The sequence below is a fragment of the Lathyrus oleraceus genome, chromosome 3, assembly GCF_024323335.1.
Source record: "Lathyrus oleraceus cultivar Zhongwan6 chromosome 3, CAAS_Psat_ZW6_1.0, whole genome shotgun sequence".
NCBI classification, from domain to species: domain Eukaryota; kingdom Viridiplantae; phylum Streptophyta; class Magnoliopsida; order Fabales; family Fabaceae; genus Lathyrus; species Lathyrus oleraceus.
Window position 1 is genome coordinate 487736733 of NC_066581.1, and position 13201 is coordinate 487749933.

Genomic DNA, 13201 nt, shown 5'->3' on the forward strand with positions numbered 1-13201 from the left:
TGAGAGGCTCCACGGAGCATGGCTACCTCCTGCTTGAACTCTGCGATCTCCTGATATAGACAGTCGGCTTCGGTAGCATGGGTGAGATCAGACACTCCCATCTGTAAAGTGAGGTCAGCCACCTCCTGTCTAAGCTCTACGATCTCTCTACGACACTCAGCAATCTGAGTGCGGATATCGGGGGTCTGCAATGAAAGATTATTAGAGAAAACAGTGATTCTGGGAGATGGTGGTGTAGGCGTGTATTCAGCAATGGGTGGTGATCTTGGCTCCTCGACGGTCTCTCCCTGGCCCTCCAGAGCATAACTCCAATTCGCTGGATCATGCACACTGGTCATCATAGGATCTAGCAGTGTGAAATAATGAATAACCTCGCTGTCGACTAGCAATCGGAAATGACATGGGTGGAAAGAGGCTCTCCTCATCAACCTTTGGTCAAACAGAAGTTGATGTCCATGGTAGTGTACCCGCAGTAGGTCCGAAGATGTAACAGCTTGCGAGACAGACCTAAAGCGACAGCAATCTGCGTGATGATTCCGCCAACATGGATGACTCCTTCGGTAGATCTGGAGATACCGCTGAGACTGTATAATAAAAAGTTCCCACATGCTACTGGGCGAGACTGGGATGCACAAAATAATAGGAAGATCTCCTCTTCACTCAGTAGTGTCTCTGCATCTGGTCTTCCCAGGAAGGAATGTGCTAATATCATCTGAAAGTATCTGAAGGCGGGGTTATGTATAACATGAGACAGCTGCGTAGATGGATCTTGGCTTCCGCCACCCGATATATCACTCCAAAACTTCTCCACCTCCTTACCCAGAAAATATCCCATAGGTGTCTCCGGGATAGCATCAGGAGTGGTCTGGAAACCCAATAGGTCGCCGAACTCTTTCTGTATGAAAGAGTACTCAACTCCAAAGAGCCTGAAAGCAGCATACCCATCTGGTCCAGAGTATGGATCATAGTCGAATGAACTCAGGAACTCCAATGTCAGGTTCCTGTAGGTGTTACTCAAGTCATCAGCAAACTCGTCCCAATGAAGCTGGTGGCTAAGGAATCGGATACTCGGCTCGATACCCAGTGCCTCCATACAGTGCTGATCAGGATAACGTGTGGGCGCCATAGGACGCTGATACAGAGCGATGTAGCGCTCCCTCTGAGCATTATCTCTATAGGCCACGTGCATGTCATCGAAATCTTGCATCCTGTAAAAGTTAAGAAAGTGATCCTGAAAGTGCAAACCATTCAAATTTTAGTCTCAATGCAAAATATGATAAAATAAAATAAAAATAAAATTAAATAAATGCGAAAAAGCAAAATGAAAGAAAACCCATGGGTTGCCTCCCACGCAGCGCTTGTTTAACGTCATTAGCTTGACGATTAGAATTTATACACCTGTAGTAGTAGGAATTGGTGGATCAATCAGGGTGTGGCTTGAGTAGTATGCTGGAATGTCTCCTCCTTCGTAGAGCTTCAGTCTTTGTCCATTTACAACGAACGGACTACAGGTTTCGTTTTTGATTTCCACGGCTCCGGATCTCAGAATCTTGGATACTTCGAAAGGACCAGTCCATCTTGAACGTAGCTTTCCAGGGAAGAGTCGTAACCTAGAGTTGAAAAGGAGAACAGGATCGCCTATATTGAAGTTTTTCTTTACTATTCTTTTGTCGTGATAGGCTTTTGTCCTCTCTTTATATATTTTTGCATTCTCGTAGGCAGATTGCCTAAGTTCTTCTAGTTTATGAATGTCTAGGGTACGCTTTTCTCCAGCGGCTAGGTAGTCTAAATTCAAAGTTTTAATGGCCCAATAGGCCTTATGCTCTAATTCGAACGGTAAGTGACATGATTTTCCATAAACTAGGTGATAAGGAGTAGTTCCTATAGGGGTTTTGAAAGCGGTTCTATAGGCCCATAATGCTTCTTGAAGCTTCTGAGACCAGTCTCTCCTAGAAATAGAAACAGTTTTCTCTAGGATTTGTTTTATCTCCCTATTAGATACTTCTACTTGGCCACTAGGCTGTGGGTGGTATGGTGTTTCTACTCTATGCCTAACTCCATATTTTCTTAAAAGTTTGTCAAATATTCTCGATATAAAGTGTGATCCTCCATCGCTTATGACTAAACGTGGTGTTCCAAATCTAGGGAATATATAATTTTTAAATAGTTTGATTAATACCCTAGTGTCGTTTGTGGGTGCGGCTATAGCTTTAATCCACTTAGACACATAGTCTACAGCTACTAAGATATACCTGTTTCCTAAGGATGGTGGGAAAGGTCCCATGAAATCTATACCCCATACGTCAAAGAGTTCGACTTCCTGAATGTTTCTTAGAGGCATTTCATCATGCCTTGAAATGTTTCCAGTGCGTTGGCATCTATCACACTTGACAATGCAAGCATAGACATCATGCCACATGGTAGGCCAGAATAGGCCAGCTTGAAGAATCTTGGCGTATGTCTTAGAGGTGCTCGCATGTCCACCATAGGGTGCAGAATGACAATGCTCGATAATACTATTTACCTCTTTTTCTGGAATGCAACGGCAAAAAATGCCATCTTTACCCCTTTTGAAAAGGAGCGGTTCGTCCCAATAGAAGTTTCTCACATCGTGGAAGAATTTCTTCTTGCGGTGGTAGTCAAGATCAAGGGGTACTATATCAGCAGCTAGGTAATTAACAAAGTGTGCATACCAAGGTACGTTACTTATTTCTAAGGAATTTTGGGGGTGCTCATGAGGATCTAGGTTATTATCTTTAATGGTTTCTACTCTAGCTATCAGTCTATCATAGGCGAAATCATCATTTATGGGTACTAGTTCAGGTTTTAGATGTTCTAGCCTAGAAAGGTGATCAGCTACTACATTTTCAGTGCCTTTTTTATCTCTTATGTCTAAATCAAACTCTTGTAGTATTAGAATCCATCGGAGGAACCTGGGCTTGGCATCTTTTTTACTTAATAGGTAACGAATGGCAGCATGATCGGTGTAAACTATAATTTTTGCTCCTACTAGATAAGATCTAAATTTGTCTATAGCGAAAACTACAACGAGTAATTCTTTTTCAGTTGTTGCGTAGTTAAGTTGGGCAGCATCTAGGGTTCTACTGGCATAATAAATGGCATGTAATTTTTTTTCTTTCCTTTGTCCTAGAACGACTCCAACTGCATAATCACTAGCATCGCACATTATCTCAAAAGGTTCTGACCAATCAGGTGGTTTCATAATGGGTGCTGAGATTAACGCTTGCTTTAAAAGATTAAATGCGTCATTACATTTTTCATCGAAAATGAATTCAGCATCTTTTATTAAAAGTCCAGTTAAAGGTTTGGTTATTTTGGAGAAGTCCTTAATAAAGCGCCGGTAGAATCCAGCGTGTCCAAGAAAGCTTCGGACTTCTCTGATGGTTTTTGGTGGTTTTAGGTTTTCTATAACTTCTATTTTAGCTTTATCTACCTCTATACCTTTTTCGGAAACTATATGTCCTAAAACTATTCCTTCGGTTACCATGAAATGACATTTTTCCCAGTTTAGCACGAGGTTCACCTCCACGCATCTCTCCAGGATTTTCTTAAGGTTGGAAAGACAATTGTGGAAATCAAATCCTCAAACTGAGAAATCATCCATAAACACTTCCATGATACCATCTAGGTAATCTGCAAAGATTGACATCATGCAGCGTTGGAAAGTAGCTGGGGCATTACAGAGGCCGAATGGCATTCGTCTGTAGGCAAAAGTTCCATAAGGGCATGTAAAGGTAGTTTTTTCTTGATCTTCGGGGTGGATAGGTATTTGGAAGAATCCAGAGTATCCATCTAGATAACAGAAGTAAGAGTGTCTGGCTAGACGCTCCAACATCTGGTCTATAAATGGTAAAGGGAAATGATCCTTCCTAGTTGCTTTATTTAATTTTCTATAATCTATACACATCTGCCATCCTCCTTCTAAATGTTTTGCTACATGTTCGCCTTTATCGTTTTGCACGACTGTGATGCCTCCCTTTTTAGGTACTACATGCACAGGGCTCACCCACTTACTATCCGAGATCTGATAGATGATACCTGCCTCAAGTAACTTAAGAACTTCCTTTTTAACGACATCACTCATTATAGGGTTTATTCTTCTCTGATGTTCCCTAGAGGGTTTTGAATCTTCTTCGAGCGAAATCCGATGCATGCATACGGATGGACTTATACCTTTCAGGTCAGAGATATTATATCCTAAGGCTGAGGGATATCTTCATAAAACGTCTAAAAGTTGGTTCGTTTCCTCTTGGCTCAAGGTATCACTGACTATAACTGGATGGTTCATCTTTTCATCGAGGAACTCATATCTCAAGTTCTTAGGCAGTTCCTTAAGTTCTAAGGTTGGTTTCTTAGGGCATGGCATAGGATCTGGAGTAAGGGATAAACATTCGTAAAGGTTATCATCGATGTAGGGTTTCTTAAATTCATCATCTTCCCTTATGAGAGTTGATGGTAACTTAATTGTTTTTATAATTTCTTTTTGTTCTAATTCTCTAACACATTCATCAATGATATATAAGGCATATCACGAGTCTCCCATCACAGGTGCCATAAGAAATTTCGAAAGTATAAATTCTATTTTCTCGTCACCTACCTCAAATGTCAACTTTCCTTTCTTGACATCTATTATGGCTCCTGCATTCGATAAGAATGGTCTACCTAGAAGGATTGGTATATCATTGTCCTCTTTGATGTCCATGACAACAAAATCAGTAGGGATAAATAACTGACCTATCCTAACAGGAACATCTTCTAAAATGCCTATCGGATATTTAACAGATTTATCGGCTAACTGAAGTGACATCTTAGTGGGCTCTAATTCTCCTAAGTTTAACCTCTCACAAACTGCTAAAGGAATTAGGCTCACACTAGCTCCTAAGTCTAGAAAAGCTTTTTCGATGACCTGATTACCCAAAAGGCAAGGAATGGAAAAATTTCCAGGGTCTTTATCTTTCTTCGCTAATTTGTCCTCGGAAATAGAATTATATTCCAAAGGCTTCGGATCATCAAGTCTACGTTTGTTGGTAAGGATGTCTTTGAGAAACTTTGCATAAGAAGGTATTTGGGTGATGGCTTCTGTGAAAGGGATTTCTACATGAAGTTTTTCTATAACTTTAATAAATTTTTGATACTGTTTATTGATTTGGGTTTGTTTGAGTCTTTGCGGATATGGTATAGGTGGTTTATACGGCGGGGGTGGTACGTAAGTTTTATCTTTAGGTTCTTCTCCTTTTTCTCGACCTTCCTGGTTTTCAGATTCCTCTGGTTCCTTTACTTCGTCCGTGGGTTTGGTACATTCCTTAGAAGTTTCGGGTTCACTCAATCTAGGGTTTGGTGGCTCATCATAAGCGTTCCCACTTCGTAGGGTAATGGCATTGGCTTGTCCTCTCGGATTTTGTTGAGGTTGTCCAGGGAATTGTCCTCCAGGTGTAGTCTGAGGGGCTTGGTTTAAAGCTACCTGAGAGATCTGGGTTTCAAGCATCTTGGTATGAGTAACTATTTGGTCAACCTTGGTTCCTAACTGAGTAATCAATTCGTTAACATGAATGTTTTGGTTCATGAACTCCTTGTTTTGTTGGGTTTGAGCGGTGATGAAATTTTCCATAATTTTCTCAAGGCTCGGCTTTGGTGGTACAGGTTGCATAGGTTGATTTGATCTAGGGGCTTGATAACTAGGTCTCGGAGGTGCATTATTTTGGATAGGGTTATTGTTTTTATAGGAGAAGTTCGGGTGATTCCTCTATCCAGGGTTATAGGTATTCGAGTATGGGTTCCCTTGGGTGTAGTTTACTTGCTCATAGTGGGTTTCATTTAATAGATTGCATTCTGCAGATTGGTGTCCTTTGGTTCCACATATCTCACAATCCGACGAAACTGCGGCTACAGTATTCGGGTTTATGCACATATGCTCGACTTTAAGGGCTAATGCATCCATTTTAGCTTGCATCATGTCTATAGAGCTTAGTTCATGCACTCCTCCTTGGGCTTCCTTCTTCTCAACTGTCGCTCGTTCGACTCCCCATGATTGATGGTTTTGAGCCATATCTTCGATGAGGGCACTAGCTTCAGGATAAGGTTTGTTCATCAGAGCACCGCCTGCGGCAGCGTCGATGGTCATCTTTGTGTTATAGTGAAGTCCATTATAGAAGGTTTGAATGATTAACCAATTTTCTAAACCATGATGTGGGCATGCTCGTAACAACTCTTTATATCTCTCTCAAGCTTCGAACAACGATTCTCCTTGGTTTTGGGTAAATCTAGTTATATGGTATCGGAGAACGGCGGTTTTACTTGGGGGAAAATATCTAGCAAGAAAAACTCTTCTAAGGTTATCCCAAGTCGTAATGGAATTGGGTGGAAGGGAATCTAACCATGATAGGGCTTTATCTCTGAGGGAAAAAGGGAATAATCTTAAATGTATTGCCTCAGGAGAAGCTCCATTGGTTTTAAAAGTGTCTGCTAATTGAAGAAATATTTTTAAATGTTGGTTTGGGTTCTCAGTAGCGAGACCTGCGAATTGTCTCTGTTGCACTAGTTGCAACAGAGATGGTTTAAGTTCAAAATTATTAGCTAGGATGGTTGGGTTTACTATACTAGAACTAGGTTCTTCGTTTGATGGTTGAGCGAAATCTTTAAGAGGTCTTTGATTTTGATCTTCGGCCATAGCTCTCTTAATTCTATGAAAGAATAAACGTGCGCGAGCGTAACGTTCAGGTTCTGCTAGAGGGTATACTAAGCTTAAACTTCCGGTGCTGCGAGTTCTTCGCATTGACCGGCGGGAAATAGCCTAAGTCTAAATGATATAACAACAGGAAAATGAAATTTGACGAAATTGGTCCCCGGCAACGGCGCCAAAAACTTGATGCGGTGTTTCGCAAGTATACGAACGCGTCAGAGTAATATAAAAGATTGTCGAATCCACAAAGACCAAGTGTCAATCTATCGTTATCTGTTGTTATGGTGTTTATCAAAGGCAATCGAAATAGGTGTTTTTGGAGTGTGCAACGAAAAGTAAAGTGTTGAACAAAGATTAATTAATAAAGACAGGGTCGAATGTAATTCACGTAATCAATTAATAATCCAAGTACTTGCTAATAGAGCTACTTATGGGCAGTGTTTCCTACTTTGAAAAGAACTAATTTAACAGGAACTGTCGCTTTTGCGTATTCATAACCGAGTTGTACTCCCTAATCAAACCCTCTTATTGTCACTTATAAAAAGGCGCGCATTGCGTTAGAGTAGTAAACCTATTTTTAAGAAATATAGTGTCTTGACTAAGTTGAAAAGTATTATAACCTGGATTTCTTAACCAAAAGAGGTTCTCACGAACCAGACTCTAAACTTATAAACGCGTCCGAAAATAGTTTTAAGATCTCTTTTCTTCTTAAGTTAAAAACTCCTAATGAACTAAACAAAGCGCTTTCGCTGTTTTTGAAATAGTTAAAAACAATTAAGTTTAGATAGACGTTGGACGACTTTCGATCTTACCCAACGGAATTGAAGTGCGGGAAAACTTAAGTTGAAAGTTAAAATCGCCTTTAAGTGATTCTACTAACAATTGTACGGATTATCGGTTCAATTACGATCCTTACTTTCTAACCTTATAAATTTAGTTAGACATGGTAAAGTAAAAGTGCATTAATTTAAATAAAAGTAGTGTGAGTGCGAAAAGTAAATAAAAGTAGTGCGAGTGCGAGGAAATAAATAATTTAAAGCGAGTGCGAGGAAATAAATAATTTAAAGCGAGTGCGGGAAATAAATAAAGTAAAGCGAGTGCGAGGAAATAAATAATTTAAAGCGAGTGCGAGAAATAAATAAAGTAAAGCGAGTGCGAGGAAATAAATAATTTAAAGCGAGTGCGAGAAATAAATAAATTAAAGCGAGTGCGATAAATAAATAAAGTAAAGCGAGTGCGGGAAAATAAATAAGATAAAGACATGTAATAAAAACCTGCTCCAATCGGAGGATTGAATAAATTGCAAAGCGGAAATGAAAATGGTGGCAGGATTAACTTCCTTCCAAAGTGCTCCAAACTCGATTACAGACTCTATCACAGACTTGATTACACAATTGTGGTAACACTCCAATGTGAAGCGATTACCACTTTAAAATACTGAATATATGCCTAAGTGAAACAAAGTTGCTCTGAGTTTGCCTCTGGTCTAAGTTTGGATGATTGTAAAAGTGATTTCGAGTTTCTATTTATAAGCAAGTAAAAAGATGGAAATGACAAGGATGCCCTTCAACTTGAAAATGGGAGGGAAAACTTTTCCTCTTGTGGCGCCCGCCACAAGGCCATGACGCCTGCCACAAGGCCATTCTGAGGCGCCTTAGTGGAAGTAGTGGGGAACGTGGCAGTTGAGGGAAGTTGAGCTTGGACACGTCATGGCAGGGTCTATGGCGCCAGCCATGGGGTAGGCCACAAGTACAAAATGCTGAATTTTAGGGTTTTTAGCTCTTTTTCACTTCTTTTCTCGATCGGGGCTCCGATTAAAGTAAAAACCTGAAAACAAAGGAAAACATAGCAATAACACAACAAAATAACAATAAAACAACTAGAATGCATGTGAAATCGGAGTCGAAAATACGGTAAATTTCAGTGTTATCAGGAGACTTGGTTCATTTTTCTTTACTTGCATGTGTTGAAAAAATAAACTATAGTGAGGCCTTAAAGAATAAATAATGGAAGGAAGTTATGTTCGAAGAGTTACAAGCCATTGAAAGAAATAATATGTGGGAGCTATTCGAATTTCCAAGAGACATAAAAAAGCTATCGAAGTGAAGTGGGTGTTCAAACTGAAGCGCAACCCCGACGGGTCGATTGCAATACATAAGTGTCGCATCTCGAAAAAAACAAGACCTCGTGAAGCATATCACACGCTCACGGGTGGACTAACAGAGTTGCAACCGAACTTTATTTATTCCCAAAAAAGGAAATGGAAAATGTCGATAAATCCCCTTAAAAGAACGACAATAAAATGGTCGTCGCAAACAAATTGGGTTCGTGAGTCGATTATGCAAGGGGAAGGCATTAGCATCCCTCACGTATGTTATATTCAACGGGAACCATTTAGTTGGTTTTGTGCATTAGTGTTAGCTTTCTAAATGTTGCTTTCCTATATTTATTGAAAGGGGAAAGAGAATAGTACTAAAAGGTTTATTTATTATTAGGGTGTCTGACGAGACTTTGAACCTCCCTCCTACGTATCTACTAGAGCGATGGAGAACTCAAGGCTACATAGTTCTGGGTAGAAAATGTTTTTTTTGTTGGTCGATTTTAGCGAAAGCTATTTTGTCACAATTGACAGGAAAACATTGCTTACCCAAAACAATTAGAGGAGCGGGCATTTGCGTCACATTGAATGGATTTCTACATATCAACATTCATGAGAAAACACCACTTATCTTACTTACACATATCGTCTGGAGATGAAACATATTTCGTTTAAAAAAAGTTTGAAGGTTAGGCCAAGAGGCAAAACCAAAATGCGGATAAGGAGTTGAAGAACTCTTGTCAAGTTGAGGTTTACAAGATAATTGGTTGAGATAATAACAGTATGTAAAATAAAACGATAATGAATAAATAAGGTTTCTCTTGATAGGAAATCTTATTGGGATTAGACTTCGTCTACCGTGTGCATACGTAAATTATCAATTACGTTTGCATAAATCTTGTATTCATTCTTATTTTCACATATCCCTCATAACAAAGCGTATGTCTACAGATTCGTTTGGATTTCAACCAGTTTGTTTAATCGACGACTTCTTAATCTGTTAAATAAATTGATCGCATTAAAATCTGATATTTATTGTGAAAATTGAACCTTAACTATATGTCTAGGAATTAGCATTTAACAAATTGTTATCTTGAATCAAGATCCGAAAGTATGTCTCAATCACAATTCGTATTTTATAAGTTCCATAGATAAAACGAATATAACCTCGATAATTATGAATAGCAGGTTTATATATCAAAACATAATCAATAAATGTACATACAATTACAGTGGATTCTATCCAATCCCAACAAATAAGGAAATTAGCTAACCATTATCATGGTAGCTTGATACAAAATGAAGAAATTGATATGAATCAACATCAACAGCGATGTCTCGACTCTAGATGCGTATCCATCTTGTATCCATACTACCCTATCTTCCTTTTTATTCAATCTATTCTCTGGTGCCAAGTGAGATCTAACAGTCTATGAATGAATTTCAGAATGGACTTTGGCTGCTATTTATAGTTTTTCTGAACTGCCACACCCGCGCTTTGCATAGAAAAACTGTGTTGTAGCACACCCAGATTACTTAGCTTTGAAGATTTCTGCAAACCGCCTTTGGATTTAAACCGACTTGGTGCGTTTTGTGTAAAACATGGTGATTCAGCGCACCTGCACTACAATGGTGCTTTGTGCATTGTAGCACAACCATTCTCTTTTCTTCGGTGCATGCGTGCTAGCAACGTAACCTTACTGGAATCTTGATGTTCCATGCTTGTTGTAGTGCGCTGCAACATACTTGTAGCACCCTTGATCGTGCCAGTCTCTTTTTTTCGTTGCGTGCGTGTTGGCAGTGCAACCTTACTGGAATCTTGATGTTCCATGCTTGTTGTAGCACGCTGCAGTGTGCTTGTAGCGCCATTGCTCGTAGCTTTTGTGCTATATCACCCTTTCTGCATTAATACATAAGGATCCTTTCTGCATTATTCCTTTGATTCTTAGGCCTGCAGTTGTGTGATCCTTTCTGCATTAATACATAAGGATATTAAAAAGTAACCATTCTCATTCATGAATCCTTTTTCTAGTTAATGCTTTAAAAAATACCAACGAATTCGTTCCGAGTAGAGCCTATAAGTTCCAAAATCTTATGTTCCAAAGTCTTTGTTTCTCCTCAATCAAAGTTAAAACAACCTTGAAGACAAGACATCCTATCAAGGCTCCCATCCCAATAAAGATTTTTAAACAAGTGATGGAAAATGCATGGTTCAAACTGAGAAATGAACATGCAACTGTTGTGTTTATTACTTGTCTAGAGCAGAAGCATGATTATGAAATGAGTTCTTACATACAAATATCATGTCATATATTTTAAAGCAATGACATACTTCAACTTGAATCACCCTAACACTCTTCTTCATAAAATGGACGAAGAATCTTATAAAATTATGCGGGAAGTGGACTCTCATCTAATACTTTTGCTAACATCCTGATCAATTCATGTTTTCATCTTTTACAATTAAATTTTAAAGAATTTGGGAGCATAAATCACTAAGGGCTTTGTTCCTGGTTATAACTTGGCTGGTTTTGCAAGGAAAGGATATTTCCTAAGGCTATTTGTTTAAAAGTTTGGTCCAAGTTAATGAAGAGTATTTTAAATAAAACTATTTGTTCCTTTTGTGTTCATTTTCTTTTTCACCCCTCAATTCTTTTTGGTGCAATCACCCTTCGTTTGGTGTTTATTCTTTTTTTTTTCCTTTTATTGGTTGCATCTTTTCTTTTAATCTTTTTGATTTCATCTTTTTGTTTCCCTGCTCAAAAGATACTATTTCCCTAAATTGATTGATTCTTTCTTCTTTTCACAAATCTTCATTCTTGGTGATTTTATCGTATGTTGATTTCGGGTTTGTTTTCAAAGAAAAATATAATGGATCAATGATGAATTTGTTTATTGTTTTTGAATACGACACAACAATCCTACCAAGTGGTTTACTTAGAAATTTGTTATTTTCAACAATTGATCCATTCATGGTTTTATATGGCTCAAAGGGGTTTGCAAATACTCACTCTCTCACAAGGTAAGATGAAGTTATTTTGGCTGAGTAGTTTTGCTCTATCAGGAAAAATTTCCTTGTTCCTTTTTACGCTCCACAAATCTCAAAATAGTTGCAAGATTGGACATGAATCAAACGAGTCATACAAAAGTATTAACTATTATGGTGTATCAGTAAATAATGGACAAATTTCCTCACATTTTTTGGTTTTGGAACTATGTGATTCAAGCATGAAGATACGTTTTTGCAAAATGACACATCAAATGATTTTGTATAAATCACAAAGTTCAAATTCATGCTACATTCTACAAAGCAATAAACTCGTACCGTTTCTTGTGTGAAATTCATCCAAATTATTATTATCACCATTAGATTTATGTTGAGTTATTTGAAGTTTGATTTAATCTTCATTTCTTTTTCAAGCAACTTAAATAATGATGAAGATAAACAAAAAAAAATTGTTTTGCATAACCAAGAAAATTGAAACATAATAATGGTTTAAATGAACGAAGTCCTAAAAAGATCATAACAAGTGAAACTATGGTGAATAACACCATCATGCGATCACAAGTTTAGAAACAAATCAGAAAAAAGTGTCATCATATTACAAGCTCAGAAATTATACAGAAAATAAATGACTGTAAGGTATAAACAAAAAATAATTAACCGAAAGCTTTTTTAAAATTTCACTTAGATTTTTGACGATCTTTCTGTCCTTTCTTATGAATGAATCATTTTTCATGTCATCGTTGTCACTCTAATCTCCCACGTCTTCATCACCATCGTCAGTGTTTTCACTACTTCCTCTGTCATCATCATTGTTTTCTTATCCTTCTCCTTTATATTCTTCAATTCTCTCTTCAACCTCACCTTGTTCCGCTTCTACTGCAACTAAATGTGTCCCCTCCAAAAAGATTGGTTTATCCCCAAGCCAAGTGATGTGCGATTGAGATGCCTCCGGATTCATGAACTGAAAAGATCCTTCTTGTGGTCCACCATTCTACAGCTGAAGATGATAAAAGGGTTCTTGCACATACAAAATGGCTTTATGGTTAGATAAATTCTGATCCCAACTGTGAGTAACGACTGCCCGCACCCATTCTTCGAACCCAATCCGTGAACCTAAAGCAATGTTGTCATCTTCTTGACTGTCCTAATGAGATTCATCTGATTTTGGATTGCAATACCTTGAAATGTACCTTTCATCCACTACACCTGAAATTACTTCGTGAACCTGATTAGGAATAAGAATTTTAGCTTTCTTAGATAATTCTATAATCAGTCCAGGAAAGGGTAATGCACAATTTGGTTTGCTCCCTAGTTTGGTACCATTTTCCGATATTACTTTAATCTCATTTGCAATGATTTGGGCTACATCAAATTCTTTGTCATCAACGAGATAGTA

At 38.3% G+C, this 13201-nt stretch overlaps 1 non-coding gene across 1 annotated transcript; it reads left to right on the top strand.

Moving 5' to 3' along the window:
• The first annotated feature begins 6197 nt into the window (after positions 1-6197).
• LOC127133267 (small nucleolar RNA R71) lies at positions 6198-6304 on the top strand. The gene has a single exon (XR_007807255.1). It is a non-coding gene; the product is annotated as a small nucleolar RNA R71 (small nucleolar RNA).
• The last annotated feature ends 6897 nt before the right edge of the window (positions 6305-13201 follow it).